Source organism: Pelodiscus sinensis, chromosome 14 (genome assembly GCF_052426305.1).
Source record: "Pelodiscus sinensis isolate ZL-2025 chromosome 14, ASM5242630v1, whole genome shotgun sequence".
Classification (NCBI taxonomy): Eukaryota; Metazoa; Chordata; order Testudines; family Trionychidae; genus Pelodiscus; species Pelodiscus sinensis.
Window position 1 is genome coordinate 22,479,896 of NC_143065.1, and position 17,825 is coordinate 22,497,720.

General features: G+C 47.5%; 1 long non-coding RNA gene across 3 annotated transcripts; it reads left to right on the forward strand.

The window, feature by feature from the left end:
* Positions 1–44: 44 nt before the first annotated feature.
* On the forward strand, positions 45–2,620 carry LOC149523596 (uncharacterized). Of its 3 annotated transcripts, none has more exons than XR_016350658.1 (3): positions 45–152; positions 1,391–1,542; positions 2,084–2,620. It is a non-coding gene; the product is annotated as an uncharacterized LOC149523596 (long non-coding RNA). The 3 variants fall into 3 exon arrangements; XR_016350659.1 differs by having other exon boundaries at positions 51–152; positions 1,399–1,542; XR_016350657.1 differs by having other exon boundaries at positions 63–346.
* Positions 2,621–17,825: the final 15,205 nt, after the last annotated feature.

Genomic DNA, 17,825 nt, shown 5'->3' on the forward strand with positions numbered 1-17,825 from the left:
GCCGTGGCACGCATGCGCGCGCCTGCAGGGCGCTGTGGGAGAGGGAGAGGAAGGGGAAGGAGGAGGAGGGAGTAGCAGAGTGCGTGGGACCGCCCGCCCGCGCGTGCGTGTCGTGTAGTGTCGGGTGGCAGGGATCGCCCTTCTCCAGCGGGGTACGAGTCTGAGCGGAGCGCTCGCCCGACCCACAGGGCAGACGGAGCGACCCGTGTGAATGGCGGCACCCAGCGCGTACCGACTCGGGGCCCAAAAGTCAGGGCTGCAAAGAGCGGAGTTAGGGGGAAAACTCTGTGCAGCAATTGGCTCAGAGGAGAAATCGAGTCTCTCTCTCCCCAGATCCCAGGCAGTGGTAGGGATATATTTCTGCAAATTATCAGAAACGCCGAGACTCGGTTAAAAAAACGGAATGAGCCTGGGAGAACAGGGAGACAATCTGCTTCTGAATTAGAAAAGGGCATTTTAACAACGGTATAAAACCCATGCTCAGAGGTTTGAATTACTGTGTGCTTTGTACAGGCCTCTTGTGTGCACTACTGTTCCTCTTTATACAGCTTGGGATACCACTAAAGTATTTGTGTTGCTAAATTTGACAACAAAGCCAAATACTCTTGACTTTTCTTCCTCCAGAAACCCCACTTCCTCCTCCTCTTCCTCCACAAGTCTATGTAGTCCTCTGGAAACCATGAGCTTACTCTTTGAATTGAACACCTGGGACATGAGTGCCTCTTGTGCTGTATCCAGGGGTGGGAATACCTGCAGTGTGTGTGTGGGGGGGGGGGGAAACTAAGCAGCCGTTTCGTATTTCCAGTACTTATGTTCAGCATGCATTTAATCATTGAGTGGTTTAAGTTGCAGCTAGCTATTGTTGATCTCAAGAATGAGACTAGTAGTAAGAGGAAAGGTTACTGCTTTCTGTGTCAGTGAGATATGTATATCATGGTGTACCTATAGTGGGGGATAGAGGACTCCATATTTCTCTTTTAAGTGCTCAAACTCTACAGTTCCATTAACTGGGACTAGGAAGAAAAGAGCAATGCTTTGGAGTGGTATTAGTTGGGGTTTCAGAGGGGAATCAGGGTATGTCTACATTACCAGGTTTTGTTGCCTAAAACTGCCTTTTGTCAACCAAACAGCAGGGCTATGTCTACACAGCCCTGTTGTGCAAGAACCCGCAGAGCATCCACACGGCCTTTTTTTAAGAGGAATAAGGGATCTTTTGGAAAAGGCTTTATTTTCCGAAAGATCCCCGTCTAGACTGGCGCTTTTTTCCGGCAAAGCCCCGAGCCGTAAAAAAGCGACAGCCATTTTTATGCAAATGAAGCAGGGGGGGATTTAAATCCCCACTTCATTTGCAATTGCGATGTGTCTAATTTGCATCCCTTTTATGGAAAAGGGATGCAGTCTAGACACAGCCCAGTGGTCCGGCTGCCAGAACCGGAGGAAGAGGAGGGCGACCGGTCCACTGAGGAGGAGGAAGAGTTGGATGGCAGCCAGACCCCACCGGCCCAGCCCAGCAACCAGGATGTGTCCTGGGCCTCCTTAGAGGTTGGCAAGGGATCTTCTGTTGAGTGTCGCAGCTGCAATGCACGAGGGCGGAGGGAACAGGGGGGCCACGGGGTGGGGGGGAGGGAGGGAGCAGCACACGGCTCCACCTGGCCATGCAGCGCGCAGCACGTGCAACCTCATGCAGCCAGACCGAGTGGCATGCAGATGCAGCAGCCAGCCCCAGCACACACCCAGGACCCCGGGGGTCACGCATGCCCAGCTCAGGGGAGGGGAGGCATTCCAGCCGGGAGCAGCCCAGCCCCAAGTGCGCAGCCCTGACCCCACACAGCCCAAGGGGTGCCGCACACAGCATGCCACCACGGCCACCCATGGGACACGGTAGCTGCCCCAGGTGAAGGCACAACAGGCCCCCTGCACCTGTGGACCCTCGGGCCCCCTCGCTCCTCCTGGGGGAATCCCTCCATGCTGTCCACACCTGTCCCCAGGCATCGTGGCACAGGGAGGAGGGCACGGGCCACCCAGAACACCATGGGGCAGGGCTCACTGACTGCCTCACTGTCGTCTGCTTCTGCCGCACCAGGATCCCTTGCCAGTGAGGGACCCTCCAGCTCTGTCCTGCCGGAGCCAGGGCCCGTCGCAGTGCTCCCGGGACCGCCACCACCTGCTCCGCTGCCTCGTCTGCGTGATTGAACACATGCGCGCTCACTCGCTGCTACGATCTGCGCAGACAAGGTGTGGTGGGAGCGGGTGTGGGGCCAGTACCTGGAACGCTGCAACCACGTGTGCACCCTCTTGGGCACTATCGCAGAGCGCACGGGCCCTGCACTGCAACACAGCGTGGCCGGCCCCTCCCCTCCCCGCTGTGGCCCTCCCTCCCCGGCATGCCCATGTCCCCTCCTGTGGCCCCCCGACCTCAGAACCTCTTGGTACAGCCCACCCCAGCCCGGCACGAAGGGCACCGGGACCCCTGCACCCGTGGCGGTGCGAGAGGCCACCCGTCCCACTCATGAGGCCCTCCCTGGTCAGAGCCCTCCTCTCCCTCTCCCAGTTGAGAGCTTCCCCCCCCTCCCCACAGCCCACCCCTTTCCCCTTGTAAATAAACGACTGGCACATGTTACCCAAGTGTGTGCTATTTATTGGGAGGTGAGAGAAGGGTGGGGGAAGGGCTGGTGATGGGAGCGGGAAGTGGGGAAAGGAGGGAGCCCTGCGGTCGGAGGCGTAGGTACGTAGCACCTGGAGGGCTTCCTGGATCCGCACCCTGTCACGGTTGGCCTGCCAGGTGGCTGTCCGAGGCTGCTGGTAGGCCTGACCCTCACCTGCCATCCACCCGGGGAGGAAGGCCTCTCCCTTCCCCTCAATTATGTTGTGGAGGGGACAGCACGCTGCGATGACCTCCGGGACGTGCTGCACCCCCAAGTCCAGGTGGGTCAGAAGGCACCTGAAGTGTGCCTTCCAGTACCTGAAGGCACACTCCACGGAGTTGCGGGCCCAGTCCAGGTGGGTGTTAAAGGCGGCCTGGCTGTGGTCCAGTCAGTCCATGTACGGCCACATGAGCCAGGCCATCAGAGGGTACGCCGCGTCCCCCTCGATGCATGCTGGCATGCTGACACCAAGGTCCTGCTGGGGGAAGTAGATCCCCGCCTCCAGCCTATGGCACAGGCCCAAGTGCAGGAATATACAGGTGTTGTGGGCTCGGCTGGACCACCCTACATAAATGTCTTGGAACCGGCCCCGGTGGTCCACAAGGGCCTGGAGCACCACCAAGCAGTAGCCCTTGTGGTGGATGAACCAGGCTGCCCGGTGCTCTGGCACCCAAATGGGGACATGGGTACCATCTACGGCTTCCCCGGCGAGGGTGGCGTCCAGGTTATGGAGGCAGATGACCCTCTGGAACAGAATGTCATTGATGGCCAGGATGACCTGCAGAGGGGTACATGGGAGCACCCAGGATGCACCGAATGAGACACGATGGGTACAGGGGCCCTTGTGCCGTGCCCATCCCCATCCCATGCATCATCCCCCCCATGCATGCTGTGGTCCCCTCCCCTGGAGGTTCCCCCAACTGGTGGGTCTACTTGAGGGAGGGATGGCATGACCCTCTGGGTGTGGAGCTTCTCCCTGCCTCCATACCCGCCCCCCGGCCTGACCTCATCCCTCCCCCTGGGCTGGCCTGCAGACCCCTGGGGGACTTACCTGCCAGACAACCGTACTGATGGTGGACCTGCCCACCCCGAACTCACCACGGAGCGATAGCTGTCCACGGTGGCCAGTTTCCAGAGGGCAATCGCGACTCTCTTGTCCCTGGGGATGGTGGGAGCGCGGGGGTGAGCCAGGTGTGGAGCTCATGGAAGGTCCTCCTGCGCATCTGGAAGTTCTGCATCCAGTGCTGGTCACCCCATTGTCCCAGCACCAGGTGCTCCCACCAGTCCCCACTGGTGTCGTGTCTCCATAGGCACCTGTTGGTGGTGGGGTGGGAGTGCCCAAGCCTAGCTGCGGCATTGATCACAAAGGCCTGCAGGTGCTGCCCAGTCTCCAGCTCCTGCTAGAGCAGCGTGGCTCCCTGGTGCAGTTGTTCCATGGCCTCGATGATGGCCGTGAGGGGACACTGGTGGCCGGGGTCCTCCAGGTCCATGCCTAGAATGGCGGGCCAGGGGGGCAAGGGTGGCCGGGGGCAAGGGTGGCCAGGGCCAGTAGCCCAGGGGCTGTGGTGCCCTAGGCATCACGATGTGAGCTCTGTGCGGCACGGCTGTGGGTCTCACTCCCTCCAAGAGGTGCCTAAGCACGCAACAGCAGGGAAACGGCTGTCCGGGGGTCCCTTTAAACACTTTTCCCAGCGGGGGTCCGGCGCATGCCCACAGGTGCTGCTGGTGACCTCTTGCCATGGTCGAAGTGGTTCTGGGGCCACATTCTTGTGCAAGGGCGTCCTGCCAGTGTGGACACTTTCTTGCGCAAGAACTCAGCGTTCTTGCACTGCGCTTCTGGCTGTGTGGACGCCCCCTTGCGCAAGATGTTCTTGCACAAGGAGCCACCAGTGTAGACATAGCCCAAGAGTGCTCACACTGCAATGTGACTTTTGTTGGGAATAAACACCCACTTTTGGTGACAAAAAGCTTTCACTTCTATGAGTGGCTATTTTCTTTTGTGCTCCTGAGGGATGTAAAGTTTTATTTGGCTAATCGAATAGTTGCTGCAATTTGCATCCACTACTTGATTAGTCAATAAGGGCACTTACCCCTTTGAAGTGTAGCAATGGCTCCAAGGCTGCAGGCAGCATTTAAAAGCAGCAGTGCCTAATGAAGCCTGGGGTCTGGCCCCAGGCTCCATGCAGTGCTGGCACTTTGATGCACTGCTTCCTCTTCCCACCCTCTTGCCACCTCTTTCTTATTCAGGCAGCTGGGCGGGAGCGGGAGGGGGGGAGGAAGCGACTAGTCAACTAGCCTGTTGATTATCCTATACGCATTTGCTTATAGCAGTGGTCACTGACCAGTAGATTGTGATCTACTGGTAGAGCTTGGAGCCTATGACAGGTGATCCTGACTTTTTTGGCCAAGTGCTAGTGCTTCAGCTGCCTCTCCCCCCACTGCTGCTAAACTCCTGCCCTTTGCTTTGGAGTTCCCCATCTCCCTGGGGAGCCTCCTGCTTGCTTTGCAGGACAGGGGAGGGAGAGGAGGGATGCTGATGTCAAGGTGCCCCCTCCCACTCTGTATCCTTTCTCCACAGAGCACAGAGGGGGCACAACAGGACTTGGAATGGAGTTTGCTGGCTGCTTTTGGGAGTGGTGCAGGGCCAGGGCAGGGGTGAACCTGCCTTAGCCCCACTGCACCACCACCCAGGAGCCACCTGAGGTAAGCAGGGCCCAGTTGGAGCCCACATCCCACATCCTAGCCATGAACCCCCTCTTGTACTGCAAGCCCTGAGCACCCCTGCATCCAAATGTTGTCCCAGAGCCTGCACCTAGAACCCCTCCTACATCCCAACTGCCTGCCCCAAGAGCAGCTCAGAGCCCCTCTCACAAGACCAAAGTCTGCACCCCAACCCTCTGCCCCAGCCTGGTGAAAGTGAGTGCAGATGGGCAAGAGAGGGAGGATGGAGTGAGCAGAGGTGGGGCCTCAGAAAAGGGGAGGGGAAGAAGTGGGCTAGGGTATTTATGGTTGAGGTAGATCTTGGATTGCACTTAAATTAAAAAAATGATCTCGTGCTTAAAAAGGTTGGAGACTACTGGCTTATAGGACAGTTGACTAGTCATTCATATCCCTACCCCTCCCTTTATTGTTGACAAAGAGTGTGAACTCTGCTGTATGTTTTGTTGACCGAACTGGTTTCCACCAGTATCCCACAGTGCCTGCCCTGATAGTTTTGCTCAGTTTTTTTTATCTCTGGTGTCCTGCCAGTATGTGCCTCTCCCCTTTCAAAGTTCTAGGAAGTATCTGACAGCTGCTCCCTTTGGGGAAGAAAGAAAGAAAAAAAATATTGTAAATCTCCTGTTCTGCCCTGCACTGGGAACACAGCAGCAGGCAGACTGCTGTTGCATGGAGAGATGGCAGATTACTGTGCTGCTTCAACATTCCTCAGCAGAAAAAGCTCACACAGTTAATCGTGATTCTGCTCCAGGCAGCTGAGGATAATTTAGAGGTAATCCCAAAATGCACAGGGCTCAGCTCTACCTTCCCTCAGGACAGCACTGTGGAATACATATCAATCGTGCATTGATCACATTGTTGATGATAGTGCTCCCAAAGTGGACATGATCCCTCTACAGAGGGAGCAAATGTGAACATCCTCTGGTGATTTTTTTTGTTTTGTTGACTTTTGAGTGTCCTCATAATCTGTCAACAGAGTTGATAGTGTAGACATTATTAAACAAGGAAGAATTGTTTAGTATCAATTTCAGTGAAGTATAAAAGACAAGAATTCCACTGGTACCTTAGCTCTTGTAGGTATGTTTCTATTCAGTGTATTTGTAATGGACGGACCTGTTTACAAAAGGCTTACAAAGTAAGTTACTCAGGGCTGAAACAACTTTAAGAATGTGAGGAATGCTGCATCTTGGAAGAAGAAAAATAACCACCAATGAACTATAAACTATTTAGGTGAATAGCCATTGCATAATCCACCAAGATTTAAGGAGATGCTATAAGGTTGTCTTTACAAGATTGCACCCTGGCACTTTGTTGCTTTCTTCAAAAAAGATTTTATTACACCTTAATTTAATATATAACTTGAATTGTATAATATACAGATAAATCAAGCTCATGTTTTCAGTGACCTACTAGCAAAGCAAATTCAGATGGAAAAACATTGCCATTAATCACTCTGGGCACTTAAGTGGCAGTAGTCTTGGATCTTGAATATTTGAAGTCAGTGGAAGTTTTTGTCAGATCTCACAGGAAATATGATCATGCCCTTACGTATGCTGCATAAATTTGGTGTGATAACTATTCTTTGGCTCTCCTAGCATGCTATCCAAATGCAAAATTGTTACTTGTGGTGCACACAGATGGTTCTATCACTATTGTATTGCACTTTCTCTGATCAAGGCTCTCTCCCACTATATGCATGCTATTAAAATTGATGGCTGTGCCTAGACTGGCAAGATTTTCTGCAAAAGCAGCTGCTTTTGCGGAAAAACTTGCCAGCTATCTACAATGGCCGCTTGAATTTCCACAAGAACACTGACTTCCTACTGTCTGAAATCAGTGCTTCTTGCGGAAATACTATGCTGCTCCCATTCAGGCAAAAGTCCTTTTGCGCAAAGCTTTTGCGCAAAAGGGCCAGTGCAGACAGCTCAAATTTGTTTTGCGCAAAAAAGCCCCGATTGTGAAAATGGCGATCGGGGCATTTTTGCGGAAAAGCGCATCTAGATTGGCACGGACACTTTTCTGCAAAAAGTGCTTTTGCGGAAAAGCGTCCATGCCAATATAGACACTCTTTTCCGCAAATGCTTTTAATGGAAAACTTTTCCGTTAAAAGCATTTCCGGAAAATCATGCCAGTCTAGACATAGCCGATGCATTTTATTTTTTTCTTAGTGAAGTGCCAACATAAACTAGCTATTTAAATTCTGAAGTGGTGTTTCTGCCTGGAAGTCAATGGAGCCATGTCATCTGACACTAGCTGAGGCTCTCACCCTTCATGGAGAATTAATACATTTAGCCATGGCATGTAGTGGAGTTATATGAAAACAGTGACGCCTGAAGAAAACACTAACAATTCAGTAAAGCCAACACTTGCAGCTTTTGATGCAATTTCAGAGAGCACCTCCAGAGCAGGTCATACCATCCTATACAATTGGATGCAATTAGTGAAAGAGTTGGTTTCGAGTCCAGTCTTCTATTTATTTAATGATACTAAGGCTGCCAGTAATTGCTGCTCACATGCCAAATGTGAAATAGACAGCAGGACATTAGGCTAGCTGGGCCTTTGGTCTCACCCAGCATGACCATTCTTATGTAACTTTTTCTTAATCTTCTCTCAATGTTTTATTGGCCAACTTGGTGAGAAACCACCTTTTCAAAATGCTAGCCCTTTTTGACGTTCTCATGTATCCTTTTAGATGACACATTGTTGAAAGGCATTTCTGGTTCCTGATCCTTCCTCACCTTGCTAAAGAAGCTTCCGTTATCTCAAAAGTCAAGATAAAATAAATTGTATTCCAAAATCCCTTTGAATCTTTGCCTTCCTGACAGCTTTACTCTGTAATTTCTGTCATACAAGAGTTTGAAAGATGATTCAAACCTACCCTCCACAAAGTTGGATAATGACAATGCTGAAATAATTTTTAAAATACGTCCTGCCAGATTGAGACGATAACTAATACTTTCTCTAAGACAATCAAAGAGACAAAACCACTGGACTTTCAGCTAGTTTTAGGTATTTCTTGTCTGGAATCCTAATTGGAGGCTATTCAGGTCAGTCCTTATTAGCCTAGGTAAACTGGGTGAGATAAACTACAAATGGGATTATAGTGCTTTTTTCAGCAAAGTTACCTTGCAGTAAAACAAAAGTGCAGGTAGCTTTGGAAGAGTACAGATGTGGTCAGTGTCTTCTATGAACAATAAATTATTCACAATTATCTAGGGACTGAAACATTTTCAGATCTCAACTAAAAACCAGGGTTTTGTTTGTCTGGGGTTTTTGTTGTTGTTGTTTTTGGCTAGTACTCTGCCACTATCCTAAAGTCTGAACAGTGTCCTTTGCCACTCCGCTGCTGGCAATTTGTATACAGTCCAGTGAGTATTTTATGCTTTCAGTTACAATAAAACATCTAAATAAGGCATAATTGCATCTTTCCAAATATTTTTATTCTTCCCAGCTTGATCAATTTCTCCTCCACACCAGCTCTAGTCTACTCCTTGTGGAAGAGATTCTCTGCCTTGTGCAATTCCCATGAGTGGTACAAAGTGAGTGTCAAATTCCTGCATGGGCATCATATCCTTTGCCACCATGACAGCTGTACACTTCCCACTCTACAGCTCCTGGAGTTGGAGGGGAGAGGCTGAAGCATGATGCAGCCTCTAGATGACAGATATTGCTAAGGTTCCAGATAGTTTGTATTGGAGTATCCCCCAACCTAGTTATCTTAATGTTCCTGGGAACAATAGGTACTTCTGCCCACTCCCAAATACAAATATTTGAGGCTCCATTAATCTATTTATGGTTACTAAACATCTTGCAACTTCTTTATTAAGAAAGAATACATAAGCTCAAGTGTCTCACTCTGAGTTTATAAATAGTTTTAAACCTAATATCCTAAGACAATCTCTGCTTAATACTTTTGGAAATCTGGAAGGGGTTGATTCTGGTCAATCTTTGTAGGATGTCCTTCTGTTGTGCCTGTTTGTTTTGTAGGATTTATATTTAATCTTTTAGGATCCTGGCCTAATTACCAGTTGGAAGAAAAAAGAACTGTAGCTGAGAGTTAAAATCCAGTTCAGGAAGAAGCCAAAATATACTTCAGTCTTCGCTGCAGTGAGTTTTACCATATGTTCTAACTTGTATAATACTTTACTCTGAATCAGACTAGAAATATCATTAATTTTTTTTCTGGAATGTTTAGATTCTTTAGTATGTCCATCGAGACTGTTGACTGATCTATATCTTAAACTGTAAATAAAATGTTCTCCTCGCCCCATCCCAACCTACTGTCACTATGTAAATGTTTTTGAGCATTACATGGCTGTCCTTTAGTAAACAGTCATGTCCCAGTCTTGCAGTCTGAATTAAGACTATTTTACTGAAATAAGACTTCTTCTATGAGTAAATATTAATCACCTGAGTAAAAGTAACAGTAAAATTTCAAAAGCAGTCACTGTTGACCTAACTCTGCTCCTAATGAAATTTAAAGGAAAACCATTTGTCAGTTGATTTTTGATTGGAACAGAGGCCAATATTGAGTTCTTTTGAAAATCTTTCAGTTAGTGAATAAATGACCTATTATTCATCTAGTTTCCAAGAGTGTATTTCGTTACAATTCTGAAACAGGCTTTTCTCTTTTGAGTTATTACTTGTCCAGTGTTGCTTATCTTTTCAGAATGTCAGGGGATAGCATCTATTTCTTCTCCAGAGGGAGAGAACACTATTGACACTTCTGCTGCTATTACTGATTATTAGCAAATTTTCCTCTGACAGGCCACTTAATTGACCCCAAAGTTTGTGTGTTTTTTTTAAATAGCATTTACTTTGTTAGCCACAGAAGTATTCTGTTCCATCATGCATTCAAATGACTGCTACATTTAGTGTCCTAATCTACAGTGCATCACTAACCTGGAGCTCCTGGGAAGTATCCCTTAAACAGAAGCTTTCACAAAGAGAGCAATCATCACTATAGTAAGAGGATAGTAAAGCAGTGAGAGGTAGTTCCATGAACTAACCTACAAAATATAGGCATTCGTTAGCAAATATCTATTTAATTGAGGTACTGTACTACAGTTTTCCTTTCCACGTAAAAATAGAATGTGCCTCTGTTCTAAACTGTGTAGAGCTCCTAAAGATGAATGACATACTGCTGAGCATTCTTCAGGTTTGTTGTGGTTCACAACTCTTCCAACATACTGTCATATTTTAAATTATTCATAACCATTAGCTTATTACAAGTGTTCTGGGCCAAATTCATTACTCTTGTTACCTAACTGACTTCATGAAAATATGCCAAAAATAGTCTTAGCTCTTTACTGATAAAGGTGCAGGGAATTAGACAAATATTGATATTTGGTGATAACCTGACCAGATCACAGGAGGTCAATATTGTCTAGCAGCATTACCACCATATTGCATATGCCAAAACCTAAAATTACTGCTATTGAAGTGCCTAGTGTGATTAATGGCAATGTTTTTCCATCTGAATTTGCTTCGCTAGTAGGTCACTGAAAACATGAGCTTGATTTATCTGTATATTAACATGATTAACATTATATATTAAATTAAGGTGCAATAAAATCTTTTTTGAAGAAAGCAACAAAGTGCCAGGGTGCAATCTGGAAGTCCTTTCTCTGGAAAATACACCTTTACTTGCATAGGAATTTTATTTAAACACCTAAGGATTGGACAATATAGTGGTAAAAGCAGGAATATTTCCACTGCTTACTGGGCTCTTAGAAGACATTTAGGGGTAAATTAGAGCTAAATAACAGCACAGAACACTAAGTCTACGTCTACACTGCAAGGTTTTTGCACAAAAACCAGTGGAGCGTCCACACCTCAAATGCACTTTTTCGCAAGGAAATCAAGAGTAAAACGGCAGAACAGAGGGCTTTTTCCACCGTAGGTAAGCCTCCTTTTACGGGGTATAATTCCCTTTTGTTCAAGAGTTCTTGCGCAAAAAGGCAAGTGTGGACACTCCAGAGGGGTTTCTTATGCAAGAAACCCCTATAGGAAAAAGCACAGGTGGACGCTGTCTTGTGCAAAAGCACATCACTTTTGTGATGTGCTTTGAGGTGTGGACGTGCTCTTGTGCAATAAGTGTTTGCGCAAAAACTCTTGCGCAAAAGGCTTCTTGCATAAGAAGCATGTACTGGAGACGCAGCCTAAGAGCCAGGACTGGTGGCTGTAAACAAACTTTATGGGACTGCAGGAAACTTTAGGTAAGTGGACATCCGACTAACTAAAATCATGCCAGACCACAGATGTTGCAGGACCACAGGGTGCCATACCAGAGAGGTTCAACCTATAATTATTATTCACATTGTGGTAACAACCAAGAATCCAGGTCATGAACCAAGACCTCATTGTGCAAGATACCGTACAAACAGAGCAAAAGGTAGCCATCAAAACAACCTTTTAAGATTATTTTATAAGAGCTCTGTGTTGCCAGCGTTCTCTATTCACCAAAGAAGACCCAGGCCTTGATATTAGGATACACACCTGGTAAGGGCAGTTATTTCTTTCATGCTCCTGAAAACTTTACTGTTCAGGTTATTTCCTGCCTTTCATATATTTTTTTTTCATTATTCTGTACTTGAAACAAAGGTAGTATAATGTAACCAATCCCCTTTAGATGCACCAGTTTCCTCATTTCAGAACAAGAAAGCTTGTTATTATGAGGATTTGAAAAAAACATGTTGGTTCTAATGTCATGTTCAACTCTTAGAGGCAGATACTTGTGAACAACATGTTTTTATCAAAGAAGTAGAGAAGGGTGAGAACATTGGAAAACATGAGATCTGTGTTTTTTTTAAAAAAGGAATCTGGGTTGGTGTTCATCCTTCTCTCCCCCTCTTGTATCACACTTAGTTAAACCGGACTGAAGGATGATGTGACTGGCTTAGATCTTTTAGCACTAACTTGTCTGGTTGCTCACAAAGGATTTAAGGCACTTAATCCAAAGCATTAACAAAAGTATTTTTCTTCTGTAGTTAAGGAGGGCCCTGTAGGTTGCCACCAGTGCCACTTTATTTTTCCACGTCAATCTTGCCATAAGCTTGAGGCTTTCATTTTCCTGAACAGATAATGATACTCCTTCATTCTCACAAATGCAGGTGGAGCCTCTTCCCCTAAGCTACCCCACAGGAGAGTATTTTCACAGATACCACTGATTGGTATGCAGTGATGCAACAGCGTCAGTCCAAAGATATTAGAAACAGATGGATAAGGATATATTTTCATCTGGATAAACTTAGATAGAAGTTGGCCCAGCCAAAGATACCTCATCCACCTTGTCTCTTTTATATCACTAATATATAGTGATTCCCCAGGTACAACTATATCTGGGTGGTAAAAGAGCAAGGCCAAAGTAAACCTAATTTTGGAGTCTTGGTGTTGTTCAATAAGACCTTGGACCTTGATAGAACTAGTTAATTTTTAATCCTATGGTTCTGCCTAGGTTGATCCTGTGTGTTCTTTCGCTGTATTGTATGCTTATGTTACACACAAGTGCAGTGTTCAAAAGTGCACATTCTTTCAGTATCAAACACATTGAAACAGTTCATATGCAATAGGAAGAGTTGCTGTATTGATAACAACATTTTATTCCCCCCTTGTCTAACCACAAATAGAAGAATTTGACATTGTACGTGTTGGAGCACTGTTCATTTGTGGATCTCATCTTATCCAACTTTATCAAGCCCTTTGAAACTGGAAGTGCAAGCCTGTGATGGCGTGGATGTAAAATATGGGATTCTGAGTAAAATTACTTCTATGGTCAGTTTTCTTGACTGGCCTAAATTATGATTTAATGGAATGACAAATTGTTGTATTACTGTTTGCATACAAATAACTTTACTGACAAATGAACCTCTCCATATAATTTATTTTCTATGGGACTCCATGTCTTGGAGAAATGAGGCATTAGGGGGAAATGTTTCATGAATTGACCCTAAAAAGATCTCTTAAAAAAGCTCTTTTAAAAAGCCCCATGCATTCAGTAAAATGAAACCAAGTCTCATCATGCTCTAGTAAGGATTTAAATGGTACATCTCTGAAAGGCAGGCATCTTCTGTCCTTAGGAGATAAAGAAAGCTATTGCAAAGGTTTATTTATAGCTTAAGCTTGTATCCAAGAACTAAAGAAGACCAGAATGAGCCTTCCTGTCATCAACATACTATCACACCATTTTCAAGCCGAGGCTAGATCTTCATTGCTGATTTCCCTATTATAACTAACTATAGCAACACTATAATAATGGTTGAGGAAGCAGAAGCATCACTAGCCCGTATGCTGAGAAACTTAGCCCAGAGTGCCGAGCAAGTCATAACATTTCAGCTGCAAACAAACATTAGAAAAGTGAAATTCAGTAAACTTTTGTTTTTTGCTTTTCAAGTAATTTTCAAATTGCTTGAGTCTCCAACTTTGATATAGAATTTCTAGAACTTGATCTCATTTTCTTTGGTGTAAATGTAGAATAATTCCATTACAGTCCGGTGAATTTGCACTGATGTATATGAAATTCTAGGCTTTAGCCTGCAGTGGGAGAGATCACCTATGATCTGACTGAAAAAATGGTTTACTTCCGGATCTAATCATTTATTGCTTCTCCTGGAGCATGGTGGGCTTTTTTCACATTAGCCAGAGTATGTTGTGAGAGGAAAAGGAAGGGAAAGTGCACCACCTCCAAGCTAGCACACATTCGGCTTTGTTTCCTTGCCTTGTATCTACTATGTATTCCCACCACTAGAATGGTGGGTCAGAAAAAAATGTTATCTTTACACCTCTTTTGTACTGGTATAAATGACAACACAAAACACAAGGCTATAGAGAATTAGGCCTGCAGTATTAGGTATGCCATGGAGTAGGTATGGGCAAAATACAGCCCGTGGACTGGATCCAGCCTGCCAAGCCACCGGATCTTGCCCATTGAAACCTCAGCCATTCTCCCTGCCTGCCCTGCCTCCACAGCTCTCTGAATGCTGCGAGTCTGGGGGCAAGAGGGAAGAGACTTCACATACTGCCCCTGCCCCAGCACAAGCTTGCAGGCTGCCTAGGCTTATTGGTTAATCTTGATGACTACACCCATTCTCCTCCTCCCCCCTCCCTGCCTCCACATCCTCTGTATCAGAGGCAGCAAGAAGTGGGGAGAGGGGGCTGGTGCCAGTGAAGAACTGGCTTAAAAGCCAGCTCCCCTCGAACACCAGATTGACCTGGGCCCTGCCCTCCCCCGTATGATAGAGAGGCAGAATTATGAAGGGTGAGAGGGGCAGGCTGGAGCCAAAATGGTCAGGGAGCTGGCTTTCAAACCAGCTATCTGCATGTGCTGGTGGACCCGCCTGCTTCCTCCCTTCTGAGTTCCCCCAGCACCAGCTCTGCGGTGCCGCCTCCACTTCACCGCACTGCTGCCTCTATCAGAAGCAGCAGCATGGGGGGGCAGGAGCAAGGGGGGCTGGCATGAAGCAGCCTCTGGCCACAAGGGGCCTGAGCTCCTTGCGGGTGCATAGTGGACATAGGCTGCTTCGCACCAACAGCCCCTGTCCGTGTAGGGGTTCAAGTTCCCTACAGAGTAGTCTTTGTCTGTGGGGAGCTTGACTCCCTCACAGATGAGCTACTGCCATCCCACACTGCTGCGTCTGTTACAGCAGCAGTGCGGGGTGGCAGGAGGCAGGCTGGGAGCGCATTGGCTGCTGGCCCTGCGCCTGGGGACTATTGAATTGATGTGTAACCTCTAAGTTTTCATGTGGTTACACAACTATTCAGTTATACTATATCTAACATTGCTAGTGCTCAGAGCAATACATGGTCCTCACAGCTAGCGTAGGGGCAGGGATCCTGGCTGGGGAAACTGCTGGGCTGCTGGCTGGGAGCACTTACCTGGACCCTCAGCTCCTCTTCCTCCCCTCCCTCCCCAGTACACCTCCACCACCTCCTAGACTCTGTACCCCCTCCTATACAACCACCTCCCAGATCTTGCACCCCTCCTGCACTCCTGCCTCAGGTCACATTCTTCAGCCCTCCTCCCAGATCCTGCACTCCCTCCTGCACCAATCCTCCAGGTCAGAATCCTCTCCTGCATCCATACCCCACTCCCAGAATCTGCACTCAAGTCTCCTGCCCCAGGTCACAACCCTCTGCTTTACCCAAATGCCCCCCTAGATCCCACACCCCCTTGTGCACCCCAGCCTCTTATTGCAAGCTCCCTTCTGCACCCAACCTCCATCCCAGATCCTGTGCCTCCTCTGTTAATATCATGGAAAAGTACATCCCTTGACCATTTACCAAATTCTTAGAGTGGTCCTCACCTTCAAAAATTATTGCCCACCCTTATCATGAGACTGTACTTAGGTGCACTACAGGAGGAGCAGGGATTTATCTGGTGTGAGCCTCCAGACACTAATTGTTACAAAGAGAGGGCAACCTTCAAATTCATCTGACTGTGCTTTTTTTTAGGTGAATGAATGCCATGGGTTACACTAGTCAACCTACTTGCAGTGTTGCAAGCTCAATGATTTTATCAAGAGTCTTCCAATATTTGGTGTTTTTTCCCTAAAGCTCATGAGGCCCTGTGATTACATGAGACTCTCTGCTTTCATTTTTTTAAAGTTTTTTTTTCTCATTGTTGCAGAGAAAAGTTTGAAAATGTGAACCGCACAAGTTCAAAAACCAAGAGGCAAAGAAAAAAAATGTAACGTCCTATCTTATGACTTTAACTCCATCTAATGAATTTTTTTGTGGAGCAGGGAAGCACCTGACTCTTAATTTTTTCAACACCTGGGCTACGTCTAGACTGGCATGATTTTCCGGAAATGCTTTTAACGGAAAAGTTTTCTGTTAAAAGTATTTTCGGAACAGAGTGTCTAGATTGGCACGGACGCTTTTCCGCAAAAGCCCCATTTTCGAGATCGGGGCTTTTTTGCGGAAAACAAATCTCAGCTGTCTACACTGGCCCTTTTGCGCAAAACTTTTTTGTGCAAAAGGGACTTTTGCCCGAACGGGAGCAGCATAGTATTTCCGCAAAAGGCACTGATTTCTTACAGTAGGAAGTCAGTGTTTCTGTGGAAATTCAAGCAGCCAGTGTAGACAGCTGGCAAGTTTTTCCGGAAAAGCAGCTGATTTTCCGGAAAAACTGGCTAGTCTAGACACAGCCCTGGAGTTGACAATGCTCTTTCATTGTGAGAACAGGAATGGCATTTTCTTTTGGACTAGCGCATAATATAGACCTTCCTCGCAGGTGATTGATAGTGAATAGCATAACTGCTTCCCCCTCCTTATTTTTATCTAATTTTATTTAGATATACAGGTACCACTTGCATGAAATTATAACAAGTAAATTAACTTAGCAATCAGTGGGAACCCAGCAAAATGTAGGCTTTGTATATGTTAGGGAAATTATGACTTTGCAACTCATCACTGTTGAAAGTCTGATAACAATGGCAACAGCAGTAGTTATAACTTAGAAAAAATTGGGATTTTCTCATCTCTGGGTATGTCTACACTACAAAGTTAGTTCGAACTAACAGACGTTAGTTCGAACTAACTTTCATAGGCGCTACACTAGCGCTCCATTAGTTCGAATTTAATTCGAACTAGGTAATCCTCATTCCACGAGGATTAAGCCTAGTTCGAACTAGCTAGTTCGAATTAAGGGGTGTGAAGCCCCTTAATTCGAACTAGTGGGAGGCTAGCCCTCCCCAGCTTTCCCTGGTGGCCACTCTGGCCAACACCAGGGAAACTCGTCTGCCCCCCTCCCGGCCCCGGCCCCTTAAAGGGGCACGGGCTGGCTACGGTGCCCGTGCCAGGTGCAAGCCTGCCAGCACCCAGTCAGCAGACCCTGCACCTGGCACGGATCGAGCCACCCACCCGATGCCCCCCAGCCCTCCCCCTCTTCCCGGGACCAGGCTGGCGGCTACCGGGAGCTTGACCGGGACTGCAAGAGGCGGGCACCCACCTGGGCTAGTGCAGACATCGTGGACCTCATCCACAATCTCCGCACTAGGCACAGGAAAGTGGCCAGCTAGGGCAGGAGAGCTGCCAGCCTGGCCACCCAGGAGCAGGTGTGCAAGAGAATCAAGGTGGTCCACTGAGACCCCCGACCCTGAGCCCTGAGCTTACAATGGCCGTCCTGGGTCAGACCAAAGGTCCATCTAGCCCAGTAGCCTGTCTGCCAACAGCGGCCAACCCTAGGGACCCTGGAGGGGATGGACCGAAAACAGTGACCAAGCAATTTGTCTGGTGCCATCCCTCTGCAGCCTTCCACAAACCTTGGGCAGGGACACCACTCCTACCCCCTGGCTAATACCACTCCATGGACCCAGCCTCCATCACTTTATCTCACCTCCCTTTAAACTCTGTTGTAGTTCTAGCCTTCACAGCCTCCTGCAGCAAGGAGTTCTACAGGCTGACTCTTTGCTTTGTGAAGAACAACTTTCTGTTACTAGTTTGAAGCCTGCTACCCATTCCTTT